The sequence below is a fragment of the Ambystoma mexicanum genome, chromosome 7q, assembly GCF_040938575.1.
Source record: "Ambystoma mexicanum isolate Mex_15411 chromosome 7q, UKY_AmexF1_1, whole genome shotgun sequence".
Lineage (NCBI taxonomy): Eukaryota > Metazoa > Chordata > Amphibia > Caudata > Ambystomatidae > Ambystoma > Ambystoma mexicanum.
The window spans coordinates 228,911,132-228,928,704 of NC_090941.1; positions in this window are offsets into that span (position 1 = coordinate 228,911,132).

Genomic DNA, 17,573 nt, shown 5'->3' on the forward strand with positions numbered 1-17,573 from the left:
GTGGCCACCTTGGGGTTATCTTGAGGTGCTTGAACCCTAGGTGCTTCACCAGAGTCCCAAATTTGCGGCTATTGAATGGTGGGCCAATATCTGATTTTATCACCCTCGGGATACCCCATTCACTGAGCCCTTCATCCAGGGTAGCTGCAACATGAGAGAAAGCTGTGGTGGCGATCCTCTTGAAGATAGGGAACCGTGAATACTCATTGATGAGGAGAAGATACTCCCCTGATTCCAACGGACCATAGAAGTGGACTGCGACCCTTTCCCATGGCCGCTCTGGGAAATGTGTTGGCTGAAGAGGTACTCGGGGGTCCACCGGTGCTGTGCGCTGGCAGGTGAGGACGTTCTTGATCCACTCATCGACCAGTGAGTCCAGAAAGGGGAACCAGACATGGCAGCGCAGTTGTCTTTTGGTGAACTCGGCACCTCAGTGTCCTTCGTGGGCTGTTCAGACTATGTCGGTTCTGAGCGCTGTGGGGATGATGATGCGGCAGCCCCTCAGTAGGAGGTAGTCCATCGGGTTCAATTTGCCTGCTGGCCTGTGCACAATGTCATAGTCATATTCTTGCAACCTGATGCCCCTGATGCCCCACCACTCAATCCTGGGGGGCATCTTGGTGCGTGGATTGCCAAACAGCAACAACAGCGCCTGATGATCTGTGATCAAGGTGAACTTCTTCCCGATGATGAAGTTGTGGAAGTGCTTGCACATCCAGACGGCCGCCATGCTCTCCTTCTCGGCCTGAGAGTAGGTGGATTCTAGTGTGGACATAGCTCTGCTGGCATAGGCCACGATGTGTCTAGGGTTGACATCCTCTCCACTTGTCTGTGCCAAAATGGCCCCCAGGCCCACGGGATTGGCGTCCACAGTTATTTCTGTGTGCAAGAAAGGTCAAAATATGCTAGATGATGGGCTTCCATCAGGGCCTTTTTGATAGAATCGAACACCATTTGGCATGTGGTGGACCACTCGAACACAGTGTCTTTTTGCAGTAGTCTCCTGATGGGTTCGATAATGGAGGCATAGTGAGGGATGTGTCTAGTGCACTATCCAGTCATTCCCAGGAAAGACCGAACACCTGCTACCTGTCGAGGCTTTTTCAGAATGGTGAAGGTGTCGACTTTGTCTGGGTCGGGGGTTATTCCATCTACTGAGAAAAAATGTCAGAAAAATGTTAGCTTTGATTTACTGAACCGACACTTGTCGATGTTGAGGGTTAAGCCTGCGGCCTGGACTGCTGTGCAAGTGGCAAGGAGTGCGGCGTCGTGAGCTTCCTTGGATGCACCAAAAATGAGAATGTCATCACTGTAATTTAACGCCCCTTGACTGGGTCTAATTATTTGACAGACAGCCTCCTGGAAAATCTCAGCTGCTGACGAGATTTCGAAGTACAAACGCTGATATCAAAACAGCCCTTTGTGGGTTGTGAAAGTCGTTATCACCCTTGAGTCGGGATGTAACTCCAACTGGTGGTATCCCGGTATCAAGTCAAGCTTGGAGAACATTCTGGCGTTGTTGAGTCGCACAATCATGTCCTCGTTGCATGGGCCCGGGTGTCTTTCCCTTTAGATGGCAGTGTTGGCCATCCTCATGTCTGGGTCGGGGGTTATTCCATCTACTGAGAAAAAATGTCAGAAAAATGTTAGCTTTGATTTACTGAACCGACACTTGTCGATGTTGAGGGTTAAGCCTGCGGCCTGGACTGCTGTGCAAGTGGCAAGGAGTGCGGCGTCGTGAGCTTCCTTGGATGCACCAAAAATGAGAATGTCATCACTGTAATTTAACGCCCCTTGACTGGGTCTAATTATTTGACAGACAGCCTCCTGGAAAATCTCAGCTGCTGACGAGATTTCGAAGTACAAACGCTGATATCGAAACAGCCCTTTGTGGGTTGTGAAAGTCATTATCACCCTTGAGTCGGGATGTAACTCCAACTGGTGGTATCCCGGTATCAAGTCAAGCTTGGAGAACATTCTGGCGTTGTTGAGTCGCACAATCATGTCCTCGTTGCATGGGCCCGGGTGTCTTTCCCTTTAGATGGCAGTGTTGGCCATCCTCATGTTGACACACAGGCGCAATCTCCCGTCCTCTTTTGGTACAATGACCAGGGGAGATACTCATGGCGTCGGGCCGGTGGCTGGCTTGATGATGCCATCTGTGAGAAATTGATTAAGCTCTCTGGAGACCGCCTCTTGCAGATGCAACCCAATTTGCCTAGGTTGTGGTGGGACCGGTCGTACTTACAAATCAATATGTAGTTTGATCGGTGGACCTTTTAGCTTGCCTAGGCCTGTACAGAGCTGAGGGAACTTCTCCATGATGTTGTGTTTGGTGATGAGCCTGTGGGGGCCCTCGGCGGCAATAGCTCTTACAGCGTCTTCCCGCCTGTAGCCAACAGTGGTGGACGTAATCACATCATCGGCCCGACGTGGATGTCGATGAGTCCCAGGGACAAGGCTGTGTAGTAACTGAGGAGGCAACGACCCGTGGTGGGGCACCGAATGACATGGATGGTTGTGTCGGTCTGCTGCCCTTTGAGGAGGAGCCAGCGCCGAAAGTGGACAATGGCGTGTAGAGGCTTTGCTGCTCCCCACTGGAAGATCCGGGATTGGGTTGTCTCTAGGGCTGGCTTGTTGGGATTGTCAGGTACTCTTGCTCCCCCATGATGTTTACAGTGGCACCAGAGTCCACTAGAAACTGGAAACTGCAGTTGCCTATCTTGACGGGGATCCGCAGGGTTTCTTTGGCCCCCTCGCTGTCTTGGATGAGGTTGACGTATTCGTCATTCGCTGAGTGGTCGTAGTACGGATTACCTGCATTGGGCATGAGTGCATACTGGTTGTCTTCTTCCAGGTATCCCTCTGGGAGCTCGTCATATCCGTCAACTAGACAGGATGGCTGTTCATGGTACCCAAAGTCTTTTGAATATTCAGGGTAGTGGTATTTGTCAATGGCTCGAACATATCGTCGTTGACTGGGCTGTAAAATCTTTGTTGAAAATTTTGTGGTTGCGGTGGTCGGTATGGCATCCTGATGGGTTCCAGGTGTCTCGGGGTAGGAAACGGTCTACCTTCCCTGCAGACTGATTGGAAATATTCCGTCTCTACCACAGTTGGTACATCTTTGAGACAGGGCCGGACAGGATCCTGAATGAGGGAACGACATGCCGCACCAGTAGCATTGCCTCTGTTGTCTGGGACCTGGTTGGTTGAATTGCCTGAATGGCGCAGTTCCCCTCTCTCCTCGCCGCTGGGCCGTCTCCTGAACTGCAGCGATGAGCTCTGTGTTGTCGTGTTTTGGAGCTGGCGTACCTGCCATTGATGCGGCTTGGGCATCGACCCTCTCAAAGATTCTTGCAAGTACGCTGACCTCTGGGATGGTGAGGGGCTTTTGCAACAGTTGCTTCTTAAGCGAAGGTGACAGGCAGCCCTCAATGATGAGCAAACGTATGGCCTCATCCAGGGAGAAGGCATCAAACTGGCAATGGGCCCCCTTAACACTCAGGTGGGTTATATATATTTGTCCACTGACTCCTGTGGTCTTTGCATACACTGGTTAAATAGATACCTCTAATAGTCCCTGTTGGGTTCGATGTTAAGAAGTCTGTCAAGGGCGGCAATCAGAGAAGTAAAGTCTGGTTGGTCGGATGATGGTATGGTTTTAACAATGGTTTTCACTTCCCACCAACCAGATTCAGGAAGACATCTCACAGATGAGGGGAGTCTCCCTCATCTGAACCCCTGACAAAGTGGTAAAAATCTTCCATCCATTTGGTCCATCTTTGACCTTTATTAGCCTGCGGAGTCATTGGACATGGTAGGAACATGCACAGTAGGACAGACTTTGAGCTGCGTGCAGGTGGTGGTGAGGCGGGTTCTCCCATGGTGACAGCGGTGACAACTCAGCTGGTTGCTTTCCTAGACATGGGAAGGTGTGCCGCCCTCTGGCGATGAATACAGTGGTGGGCAGAGGACTGGGGGTCACCCCTGTGATGAGGCACATGGGGATCAGTGTACCTTTTCCTTAATGTTATCTTTCTCTTTTCTTTTTTTTCAAATTTATTTAACTTCACTGGCTCCCGGGATGTGAACAAACACGCAGGCCCAAGGGCACTGCAGGCATGTGGAAAGTAAAGTCTCCATGGGGGAGGAGCTGTGGCGAGCAGGCTGCCCACCATGGGAGCAGAGTAGCACTGGCCCACAGCTACGGGTCCCAGCTGTTGGGCGGAGAGGCTCTTCTCCTCTGTGGCAGGTGTGAAAGGCAGGCGATGCTTCCGTTGGGAGCAGGAGGCGGGGCTCACCACAGTCGTCCGCGGCGGTGGCCACAGCTGTTTGTGCAGGCTGTGGATGATGATGTGTGCGCACGTTCATGGTCGTGGAAGCGGCCTGCCGTGTTTCCTGGCACACTTGTCCCATCTGCAGGTGAGGCCAGGAGGAGCACGGGCCGGGTGCCCAACTCCAAAGGATGTGGCACAGCGGGATCCCTGGTCACCAGTGCGTGAAAAGCAGCACAAGGGAGGATGCATAGGAGGCAGCTTGGTGAGATCATCGGCCGCACGTAGGAGCAAGCGTGGTGGGCTCACCCACTGGAGAGAATCCAACCTGCAGGAGAGTACCCTCATCGCCAGTTGTTACCCGGATTGGGCCGGCACACGCATCTTATAAGGACGCAGAGTCAGAGGAATAGGAACATAACCTTCTTTATTAACATACAAGCAGGAACTGGCGCGCAACCCCAGTGCTCCTCCTTTCCACCACTGTCATTGCAACACGCCCCCAACAGACAGGCTTCTAACTTAAAGGGACAGGGGCCATAACAGTGATGTGCTATAACATTATAACATATTATTACATAATATTATGATATAATATTATTTTCTTAACAGAAGCCCCCAAGAAGTTGGCAATTCAGGAAGGTGGTGCTGGAATGCAGCATGGGAATGGAGAGCCCCACACACCAGAAGCACAACTTCAAGCGCACCATTTCACTTAGAGGATTTGAACATGGTATTATCAGCATTCTTTATGCTATGGCACCTGAATTGATATTGTGCATCTCTCTCTCTCTCTCTCTCTCTCTCTCTCTCTCTCTCTCTCTCTCTCTCTCTCTCTCTCTCTCTCTCCCTCTCTCTCTCTATCTCTCTCTCTCTCTCTCTCCCCCATTCTCACCCCCATTCTCTCCCTCTGTCTCCCTGAGTGGTGCACACTTAGTCACCTCTCTTTCTACTGTATGTCTCATGTTGCTCTATTTCCTATATCTCCATATGTCTCATTCCCATTCCCAGTAATTCCCACAGTTCTATGAGGAGTCACTAGACTGCACAATAGACTGGGTGAATCCCATCAATGATGATCTCAGACTAGATGAGGCACTATAACTACCCAGTGGGCCACATCCATGCCCTGGCCACGTCCAAAATGCAGAATCTATATGCAGAGGATGTTCTCTGAGCTTGTTGTTCACAGGAGGATTTGGTGTTGTACAATTACTCATATCGACATACTGGGGCAGAGTCAGGGGTTGTATGATCCCACTCAGAATGTTGATATACGTGCCACTCGCACTTGAAACCCCCACCTTCTTCTCCCCCACGTATCACTGTTTTTCCTCACCTACTCACAGTCTGGTAGCCCAGATTTCTCCTCACTGTCCCTACCCTGGTACCACCATCTGCCCTCTACTCACCAGCTCCCACACTTGTATCTCAGACTTACTCCTAATCTTCCCTCGCCCTTGTACCTCCATCTTCTCCACACATGCTATCCTTCTAACCATCAACTTCTCACCTAGCATCATTGTTTTACTGCAGATTTCTCCTCAGTAAAGCCACTATTGTACTCAAATGTTCTACTCATCTGTGCCCACCCTTTAACCCCTGCCTTCTCCTCACCCACACCCATGCCTGATATTGTCAGATTCTGATTACTCTGACTCTTGGCTCACCTGTTTGGTCTTGGGTGTCTTTTTCTTTGTAGTCACGGGTTATTCCTTTTCTCTGGAAGAGCGGGTCTCATGAAGGAATGGGCGAGTCTCCCCTGACGCCACCCTGGTGGTTAGCAGCAGGCAGGTAGCACCCGGGGCTCCTGCCCAGGCTCAAGACATTCAATCCAGGAAGCAGGTTTGTATTACATGAAGGATTCCAGGAAGCAATGAGGACAAGGGTCGCCGGGAAGGAAGTACAGAAAAGTCCGGAGAAGCTCCAGGTAGTTGTACGTAGCACCAAGCACAAGCGGGAGTGATGAAAGAAGTAAGGTGGCGCGAGGCCGAAATCACAAGGAAAAGGTTTACAAGGATCGGAAATGGCCTTGCAAGGCAAGCGAAGCCAGGAAGACAGAAAGGCTGAGCGAAGGTAGAAATCCAGGAAACAAGATCTACTGATGCGTTGAGCACGGACAAGCCGAGTGTTGCGACGCGGTGAGCCGCGGGGCGACGTGGCACTTTTCAAGAAAGTTGCAAGTAAGTCCTGGTGCTAGACTGCATATTCCCCCAAGGCATCCGCCATGTTGAGGGTGAAAATGGACGCTGTGATATGACGCCAAAGCGACCAGGCCATCCAGAAGGGCCGATGTCGGAGATTCATGACAATTATATGATATATTCATCAGATGCCTATACACAAGTATTTCTATGTGCCACAAGACAAGGGAGGGGAGACAGAAGGAAGACAAGACAAAAGATCCTACAAGGACTTGTGACATTCAAATCGTGCAAGTACAACAACGAGAAGTGTGGGTGGGAGGCAGAGGGGAAAGTACAGGGGCAAGGTGGGGGAAATGCGATCAGGGCAGCATGGCTCTGGGTAAGTGCAAAGATGCAGGTGGGCTGTAGGTGTTACAGTTACTGCCCCTTAGAGGACACTAGGCCAGGAGGTAGAGCAAGGAAGACTGGTCATGGAGGAGCCTGGTATACCAATGAAATATTCAGCGCCGCAGACAGGTAAGTTAGCAAGGAAGTGAGAGAGAGAGAAAAGGAAGGTCTTGAGATGCTTCTGGAACTTCAGGTGGGCCGGTTCAAGTTTGAGAAGGGCAGGGAGGTCATTCAAGAGGGAGGCACCTGCAGAGGAGAGAGATCTACCCCCCACTCTCTGCTTGGATAAGTGTCTGACCCTCAGAGAGATGGAGGTAGCTGAGCAAAAGGCTCTAGAAGGAAAGTATTTAGGTAGAGACAGTTCGATATAGTGGCCCCAGAAAGCCTTGTGGACAATGCATAGGGTCTTGAACTTGCCACAAGGAAACAGTGGAGAGATTTCAGGGCAGTATAGATGGGATCCCTGGGCTTTAGGCCAAGGAGAAGTCTTGCAGTCCTGTTATGGATTAGCTGCATGGGGAGAAGAGTGGAATTAGGCAGATTTAGAAAGAGACTGTTGCAGTAGTCCAGCCTGGAAAGAACCAGGGATCTGGAGACAGTGAACTTCTGAGGGAAGGTGAGAAAAGGTAGAATACCTCTCAGGAGGTGCAGCTGAAAGTGGGCCTTCTTGGCAAGGTCCGTCATGTGAAGAGAGAAGGAGAGAGAGTGGAGTCGAAGATCACACCAAGGATTTTTGCCTCGCAGGAAGGCGGGGGAAGAGGGCCCAAGGAGAGCGGCCAGAGTGAGAGAGTGAAAGAGAGAGCAGGGGACCCAATGAGAAGGATCTCAGTCTTACTGGCATTAAGGCAGAGATTGTTAGAGGCGCACCAATCTAGAATTGCGGATAGAGAATCAGGGATGAGCGAGGAAGGAGAGGAGACTGAGCGGAGCCTGAAAGGGAGCTGAGTGCAATCTGCATAACAGTAAAAGTTGGAAGAGAAGGTGGGGATCAGGTGGGCCAAAGGACTCAGATAGACATTGAAGATCCAGGGTGAGAGGATAGAGCCCTGGGGGACACCCCATGTGGAGAGAGAGGTGTTGTAGAGAAAGGACCCAAGTTGCACCTGGGAGGGTTGGTCCAGGAGGAAGGAGGTCAACCATGCCAGGGCATGATCCATGATGACCAGGTTCTAACAGCGTAAATTGATCAGTGTGTAGTGATTGACTGTATCAAAAGCAGAGGAAATATTAAGGAGGATGAGCACAGAGGGAGAGATGGAATCAAGATCAGAGAGCAGATTTTTATCGGTGTTCAGGAAAGCAGTTCCATGCTTTTGGCTGCTCTGAAGCCAGATTGATGGTTGGGGAGACTAGCAACAGATTCAATGTGCAGAGTAAGCCTGGAGAGGGCAAACTTTTCAAGGAGTTTGCCCAGAAAAGGAGTGATAGAAAGTGGGTGATGGTTTGCTGGTCAGGTAGGATCGGCCGAAGGCTTTTTAGGAAGGGGTGCACAAGGGAGTGCTTGAGGACAGAGGGGAAAGATCCATTGGTGAATGAAGGATTACAGAAATCGTCCAAGGCTGGTGCAATGGTGGAAACGTGGTCCTTAATAGTTCTGGAGGAGCAGGGGAGCCCCTGTTTGGATGACAATTTCTTAGAGCAGGCTTGTCTGAAAACATCTTCAGGTGTTGTCAGAGAGAAGGAGGAGAAAGGAAGAGGAGATGGAGAGGCGGTGCCTGGGAAGGTAGAGGGAGGGAGAGAGGAGGAGGAAAGCAAGGCCAGTAAAAGTAGTAAAAGGCCATACAGAGAGCCTGGAAGGGAACAGGAGCGGTGGAGACTGCAGTAGGATTGGCCAGCTCCTTGCAGATTTTAAAGATTTCAGCTGTGTTGTTAGAAGCCTCAGAGGTGCGGACTTGAATATAGTGCCTCTTCTTGGAGAAGAAATGGAGTCTGTATTGCCTTTGTAGCAGGCGGGAGACACGTTTTTCAGAGGTTGTGACCGTAGCCATCCACTTCCTCTCAGCCACCCTGCACTTGCGTTTCAGGGCGATGAGGTTGGAGTCATAATAAGAGTTGCACTTGGAGGTAGGCTTCAGATGAATTCTCATGACAGGGGCACGGATGTCCAAGGTGTTGGAGATGGAAAGATGCAGGTTAGGGAGGGCTGTGTCAGGGTGGGAGTCAGCCGCAGTAGTAGGAGAAGCAGAGAACGTTGAGGCAAAGGCAGTCACTGACACTTGCTTCATGGGCCGAATGAGCGAGAACGAGGGTGATAGTGCTGGAAGGGCCTTGCCTCGGGAAAAAGAAATTTCAGGTGGAGGAGAGCAGAAAGTGGTCAGTCCAAGAGAGAGGAGTCATAAGAGTTTGAGAAGAGGATGTCTGAGGAGATGTGAACGTCCAAGGAGTGGCCGGTACAGTCTGTCGGACCAGAGGGTAGAATGGAAAGGGAGAGCAAGTCTCAAAGGTTGCAGAAGAGCCAGGAGGAGGGATTAGAAGCATCCAGCTGGATGTTGAGGTCTCAGAGGAGGAGAAGTTGAGAGGTAGAGGCAAGTAGATTAGAGGAGAGGACAGCCCATTTTGAGAGGAAGAGGGTGATCTGGCCAGGTGGCCTGTAGATGGTTTCCAAAGCCAGAGAGAGGCCAGGAGAGATAGAGAGCCTGCATACCAGGCATCCAAAGGCGGAATAGACCTGCATAGGAATGACAGAAGCAGGACCCCACTCTGGTAAATTTAGGGCCACTCCACCTCAGGGCCGGTTAGCTCTGGGCTCAGAGAGGTTCTTGTAGCCCTCAGGGAGGAGAGTGTCAAAACTTGTGACAGAGCTAGCTGTGAACCAAGCCTTGGTGAGTGTGAGGACATCCAGGTGAAGGTCTTCAAGTAGGTGTCAGATGTCGGAGGAGTGTTTGACAGCAGAACGAGAGTTGAGAGTAGCAATATGGAGCAGGTTGGCACTTTTGAAAGACTTCCATCGGGGGGTAAAGGAGTGAAGTACACTCAATGGAAGCAGCATAGGCGCCCTAGAGTGGGCAGAGGCAGTAGATGGAGGTGACATAGGAGCCAGGGTGGGGGTGCCTGATTGGAGGCAGAGGAGGAGGATGGAGGTGGCAGCAGAGCCAGAGAGGTGATAGAAGGAGTAGAAGGAGATGGGAGGATAATTTGATAAGACGCAGGATATGCCTATCAAGAAGGTGAAGGTTGGGCTGAGGGCCCTAGACCATGATGGTCCCATTTAGATAGACATTGATGATGGTCTTGGATGATTGGAGGTAGGCCAAGAGGACCTTCCTCCAAGTGCCACCATTAATGGAAGTAGAGGAGAAATTAGAGAGAACAGAGACCATATGAGGGGTGCGTAGGTCTGGAGAGGGAACGACAAAGGGGATATTGGTGAGAGTCTGTCTGAAGGAAGCGCTGGAGTAGGTATCAGCAGGGGCTGGGTCAAAGACCAGGATATCCATCTTGAACTTTTTCTTCCAGACTTAGTGAGAGGGGTAGGATAGGTGATGGAGTAGCAGTTTGAGAAGAAGGGAGAGATTTAGAGCACCATAGATAGTCTGAGGAGGCAAGAGGGGAGAGTGAGGAAGGAGAAGAAGCACAACCCAGAGCTATGTACCACAGGAAGCACCGGGGGAGGTACACAAAGAAGGGGGCGAACAGGAGGCAACAGCAGGAAACAAACAACAGGAGAATGCAGGACCAGCGAGGGCAGAGCACTGCGAGAAAAACCCGCCAAAGAGGGAAACAGGCCTAGTTTTAGACACAACAGCAATGCAAAAACACCCAGATTCAACTTTCATAAAAAAACGGAAAAAGGCCTAGTTTTAAACACAACAGTAATGCAAAAATTCCCAGATTTGACTTTCCTAAAAAGAGGGAAAATGCCTAGTTCTAAACACAACAGCAATACCAAAGATGCAACTTTCCTAGGGAGATGTGAGAGTTGGGCAAACAATGTGATTAACTGAGATGCATATGGGTATAGTGGTAAGCAAAAATAGGAGTCATTTGAGGGTCGGGTCAGTTTAGTGGGGTGCAGTGATTGCTGCTCCCCATGACCGCACCGCTCCTACCAGGACAGTCGCATCAGGTTGACGGCTGCAGGCTTCATGCTTCCCTGACTGACACCGGCAGACATCATCTGGGGCTACTTCTGGGAGGTGTCCTTTGCCTCAGGGTCCTTAGCTGCCAGGGGCTGCAATGTGTAGTGGGCTGCCCAAAGAACATGAATGAGTGGGACACTGTGCCTAATCAGACCACTGGGGTGGAGCGGGAGGCAGGGTGTCAGTCTAGAAATACGGATACCTCTACTTTGAGACCGCAAACTCATTTTGGTGGCCGTGGACCAACCGTCTCATGCACGATACGACAGAATATAGGTTTTCGAGTTTGCCAATGAACGGCCATTTTGATGTAGCAAGAATCGCCATTTTGTTTTCTAACCATTGCTCATTGCTTTCTGCTCCTATTGCTTTGCAGTATATTTTCCGCTTACACTGCTCGACTGTGGAACATTGTTGTCTGTATGTGAAAATGACAAGGCCGCAGGGCCGTGAGCATAACAAGAGTTCGCTGAAACACAAACTTAGGCAGCTCCAGGAAGAATGCCCGGCTCCCTCCCGAATGTAGCCTTGTAGCAGAGCTGCAGGGCATTTAATCATTTCACAGCTGCCAGCCAGTCTCGTTATATGGTAGAATATGTTAGAATAATACCGCTAAAGGCTTGAATTATGCTGTTCTAACGCCCCCCCTTTGCTGAGCCCGCTAGAGCATGTCGGGTCCCAGGACGCGAATAGCACCTGATAGATAACAAGGTCCGGAATGCAACTCCCCCCGTCTGTAGTTCGCTTCCAAGAACAAAAGCGTTGTGTTCTATTCAATAACCAAAAGATGCCTTTGCACTCACAAATTGCAAATTGTTACTAGAATAGATGTTTGAAGGTGTCATAGTGGTCGGAGATGTCCATCATCACACCAAGTTCAAAGAAACCCAATAAAGGGAGGGTGTTAAACATGTCATAGTTGATTGTTTGATATGCATTTTGTATATATGTAACTGATGTAGGTAATTCACTCTCTTGCGTCCCTTGAGGTCTAGAGATACACGTTGCGGGGCGTGAGACCGAGTTGGCCAACTGAGACTTTTGCTTTGCAATAAAACCCTAGCTTTGGGAGTACAACCTTGTGTCTGGCGTCTCTATCGTGTGTGGTGACCCGCCTTGTTTCCATAGACATCAGGGTCCCCTAGGGGCCCCTTTCAAGATGGCGCCCAAATAGGGACCCTCCCCCACTTGCTCCTTCGCGTAACATTGTAATTGAGAAAGGCAGAGAACGGCGAGGACGGAACGATCGAGCCGGGATCAAGAGGTGTTCGGGGCGCCCTGTAAAAGTGATGAGACTCCTTTGCAGATCTGCACACATCTGATCCCTGATCGACGTGCCTGGCTAGAGAACAAGGAGGCGAGGGTCCCAAAATGAGGCGGAAGCCAAGAAACGCAGACACGACGTCCTTTGGTGCGTCAGTATACAGATGACTTGATTTATCAGGTGAGTCATTCCCCGATTCAAAGCATCCTGATATTGGTTGAGAGTTGACTTTGCCAAATCAAACGCCCTAGGTAAGGTTGATTAACCAGGGGGAAGGTTGAAACATGCCTGGGGTATTGTCCACCCTAGCAGTGTTTTTCCGCTGTGGTAGACAATCTTTGGAAGATGGCCAAATTGTACCACCTGGGGGAACGCCGGCATATGAGATGTATGTGAAGTATGGAGTGGGTGCGATAATATTCTGTGAGACTTGGCATAGGCAAAACAGAAAGCAACAAGACCATCAGTGGCCGATTAATGGTAGTTTTGAGATGGCTAGGATAGATAACTTGGAAAGGGTGTTGATAAGAAAGAAAGCGCGTCCTGCAGCATTTGAGACTATTAAAGACTGGAGAAAGGAAGCAATGCTCCGATTTAAAAGCAGAGCAAAGCATGCGCGCAGGCATAAATCAAAAGGTGAGGTAGTGGAAGAAAAAGAAGAGGAGGAGTGGACTGAGAGTCTAAGAAGGGCAGGCAGGCGTGACTAGTTGAATATAGAAAAGATATATCCACAGCGAGAATTACACATGGCTGATGAATTGATAGAAACTATATTGACCCATACAAAACAAGGCCAGACCAGACACATCAGTAGCTATTGCCCAGACCCTGCCCGTAGCCCAAGCTCCCCCTCCGGTAGCTCAAGCCCTCCCACAGCCACAGACCGCGCACGTAACACTTCCTATTAGCCAACCAGGCCCACAACAGACACTCGCTGTTCCCATTGTCCCATCCGCACCTCCCGCCTTAGACACAGACTCGGTACCGTCTGTTCCTCCCGGGGTTGAAGTTGAAACCGCAGGGGCAAGAGGCGGGACTGACTAAAGGGAGTCCACGAGGGTAACCCGCAGCGCAATCAGCAAAGAAAGGAAGGTGGAATTGCAGCAACAGGCAAAGATGTATATAGACGGGAATGATGGGACGGCAACATTGGCTTCGATATATGACTTTCGTAGAAGCAACGAAAGACAGGTAGTGTTGGAATGCATGGGTGAAAATCTGGTGGAGAAATGGAAACAGCTAATTGGGAAATTACCACCGCAGCGATTGTTAGATTTGAATGCATTAGCACGCTGTAGGGAGAGGGATGAAGAAGTGAGAGAACATGTGTATAGACTTTTTGAGCTTAAAGATGAATTAGATAATGACTATGTTGAAACATTTACTGCACCTGTCAAAGTGTTTACTACACCCGCGTACAGGAGTAGGGAAGTCGGGAGACCTGGGAAGGGGGAAAAGGGGTCGCATAATAAACGGCAGCAGTTACCATCGCCGGGGCAGAAGGAGATGGTGAACGAATTATCGCTGTTAAAACAGGTGGGGGCAGACTTGAAGGAATGTCTAATTAGAACACAGGTATTAATGCAGCAAGTAGTAGGACATAATAGAGGGTGAGGGAACGCACAAGGAAGGAGTAGTTCGAATATGCATGGGGGAACAGTGGGGCTGAATCAGCGTGCATATTGTAAAGAGGAAGGACATTGGCGAGCGCAATGCCCGCATCTACAGAATAGAAATGGGTCTGGTCAGAGGAGACAGCATAGAGGACACCCAGGAGCAAATGGACCAAATAGGAATAGTATGCAGCAGCATCATAATAACGGAGGTAATCAAAACCAAGGCCAAAACCAAAGTGCCCCAAACCAGAATCAGGGACAGCAAAATCAACAGTATGGAAATCAGAGTGGGGGAAATAGAGGGAAGAGTGGAAATGTTTTCGATACACAGCCAAACACATATTACAGTAATAGTATTGATTACACATCGGACGATGTGTTATTTCCCCAATAGGACAGCCCAGGACAGGGGTCGGAACCAGTGTCTATTCCCGTGAATCAGAGAGGACCCTACGTAGAAATAAGAGTCGGGAATGAGGAGCACTGCTTTCTTGTAGATACAGGAGCACAGAAGTGTTCAATAGACCATCACTTGGTTCCGAATATACCACTGTCAGGGCAAAAGAATATTTCCGTAGGGTTCGCAGGTACACCAGTCATAAACCCAGTGTCCAAACCAGTCCCAGTTACCATAGGACCATTTACCGAACATTGTCCTTTCCTTCTAACAGAAAATTGTGGAGAAAGTTTGTTGGGATTAAATTTGTTGAAAAAACTAGGTTCTGTTATACATTGCACAGCAGACGGAGTGTTTCTAATGATATGGCCACACGATGCCCCTGTGTCAGAATTCATGTCCGAAGCGTTACCAGGGGAACTAAGTAAAGTACCAACCTGTATATGGGCAATGCATGACAACGATGTGGGATGTTTAAAGATAGAGCCAGTAAAGATTATTTTAAAAGAAGGTGTTACCCTACCGCGAATACCCCAATACAAAATTTTGGTTGAAGGTGAGAAAGGATTGAAGAGTATTGTTACCGATTTCGTGAAATTAGGGGTACTAGAGGAAATCACAGGCAGTACATGCATCAGCCCGATTCTTCCGGTTTATAAAAAAGGAGGTAATGAGGTACCATACCGTTTCATAATTGATCTACGCGCATTGAATAAGGTAGTAGATCCGCAATTTCCTTTAGTGCCAGACGTCACTACAATATTGACAATGATACCTGTTTCAGCAGAATATTTTAGTGTAATAGATTTGAAAAACGCATTCTTTAGTATTCCAGTGGACAAGGACAGTAGATATTTGTTCGCGTTCACATTAGGAGGACGATCATTTACATTTACACGGATTCTGCAAGGTTATACGGAAAGTCCAAGTATTTACAGTACAGAATTAAAAGAACAGCTAGACATGCTGGAATTACCCGTGGGTTGTGTATTTTTGCAATACATAGACAATTTATTGCTAGCTGCAGAGACAGAGGAGATTTGTAAAGAAAGCACTGTATTACTACTGTCACACCTAGCGGCACATGGCCATAAAACTAGTTTGAAGAAATTTCAGTGTAATCGAAAGGAGGTGGCTTATTTGGGCTACCTACCTTCGAAAGGAGGGAGAAGACTGACGCCAGAACGCATAGAAAGTATTTCTTGTATGCCTATTCCAAAGGCACAAAAAGGAGTCAGAGCCATAATAGGCATGGCTTCATATTGCCGACAATGGATTGGTAATTTTCCGTTAATTGTGAAACCATTAGTGAATTTAACTAGAAAAGATGCAGTTATGCCTTTGCAGTGGGATGAGGAATGTCACAGAGCATTTGATGGATTGAAAACTGCATTATGCTCGGCTCGAGCTTTAGGTACGCCGAACTATGAGAACATTTTTAGACTGATTGTGTGTGAAGGATGTGCATTGGCGGTCTTGACACAGGAACAAGGTGGAAGAAATAGGCTGTGCGGCTATTTTTCTTATGCGCTGGACCCTGTAGCGCTCGCACTACCACGATGTTTGCGATCTGTCGCGGCGGCTGCTGGGTCAGTGAAACAAACGGAAGGGATGGTATTGGGGCACACTTTAATTCTGATGGTGCCACATGCCATAGACGTTCTATTAAATAGGACACAGAAGCAACACCTCATCTCTGCTAGATTGACAAGATATGAAATTATCTTGTTCGCGCCCCATATCCAAATTATGAGGTGTCGCGCTTTGAATCCTACAGAATGAATGCCACTAACCATAAAAGAAATCGGGAAGAATGAATCACCCCCCCATGATTGCTTAATGGTCACTGAGGAAGAAACCAAGGGAAGAGTTGATTTAAGTGATATTCCACAGAAAGAGCCGGATGGAGAGTTATTTTGTGACGGCTCATGTTTTAAATTACCAGATGGCACGAAAACTGCCGCATACGCTATCACTACCCTAGAGAGTGTTGTAGAAAGTAAAAGAATCCCCTATAATTCAGCACAAGCCACGGAAATAATGGCATTAACCAGAGCCTGCGAGATTTCTGAAAATTTGAATGTGAATATATATACTGGTAGTCAGTATGCTTTTAGAGTGGTTCATAACTTTGGTCGACTCTGGGCTGAGAGAGGGTTTCTGACATCACATGGTGCCAGAATTCAACATGGTCCTTTGATTGTACGATTGCTGTCTGCACTCACGTTTCCAAAGCGCCTAGCAATAGTGAAATGCGAGGCACATAAAAAAGTAACATGCACAATAGGAGAGGGAAACGCGTTTGCAGACAGAATTGCGAAACAAACTGCCACTGATTTGAATACCAAGATGATGACGGTTCAGACAGAGGAAGTACCCTGTATGATAGAAGATGGAGTTGCGACTGTCAAAGAAATGCAGGCCGAGGCTACGGCCGATGAAATACAGGGATGTGCAGAGGGATCTGCTGAGTTGGATTTGGAGGGTTGTTGGGTGGACAAGGGAACTAGAAACTGGATGTTGCCAAATTCGTATTTGACTGTAATGGTCACAATGGCCCACAGCCCTACGCACATCTGTGCCAAGAAAATCATACAGCACCTTTCTACAGTATGGCAGAATGTAAACATAAAAAAGAATGCAGAGAGGTTGGTGCAGAACTGTATCACGTGTTTACAACACAATGTAGGAAAGGGAACAGTGACTCCAACAGGCAGTTTTGGCCCGCCCTCTTTGCCATTTGAGGTAGTTCATTTTGATTTCATAGAGATGGAGAGGTGCCAAAACTTAAAATACGTCTTGGTGGTAATCTGTGCATTCAGTAAGTGGGTGGAGGCATATCCTCTGAAAGATTGCACAGCAATGAGTACGGCAAAAGTAATGTTGAAGGAGTATTTTTCCAGATTTGGCTTGCCCCGGGTCCTATGGTCTGATAATGGACCGCTTTTTCTGGGTGCAGTGGTATTACAGATATGTGCTGGTCTCCAGATTGATAAGAGATTTCATAGTTCAAGGCATCCGAGTTCTGCCGGTCTTGTGGATAGGCACAACGGGATTCTTAAATCAAAGATTAGCAAGATTAGTGCGGGGAGCAAGTTGAGTTGGGTGGATGCATTGCCAATAGCACTATTTTGCATGTGTACATCTGTACAGGCTAAAACTGGGCTCTTCCCATACGAAATCGTAATGGGGAGGCCGCCAAATGTTTGGTGCGCACCTCAGCCAAAACGACTTAGCGAGATAGAACATCCTGTGCTTAGTACTTATTGTGGCCTTTTAATGCAGAAATTGCGTTTAATTCATCAGCAGGTGCAGGAGGCATTACCAGTAAGGTACACCGGTGCGGGGCACGCGCTGGAGCCAGGAGACTGGGTGCTGCTAAAAAACTTTGAAAGAAAGTCATCAT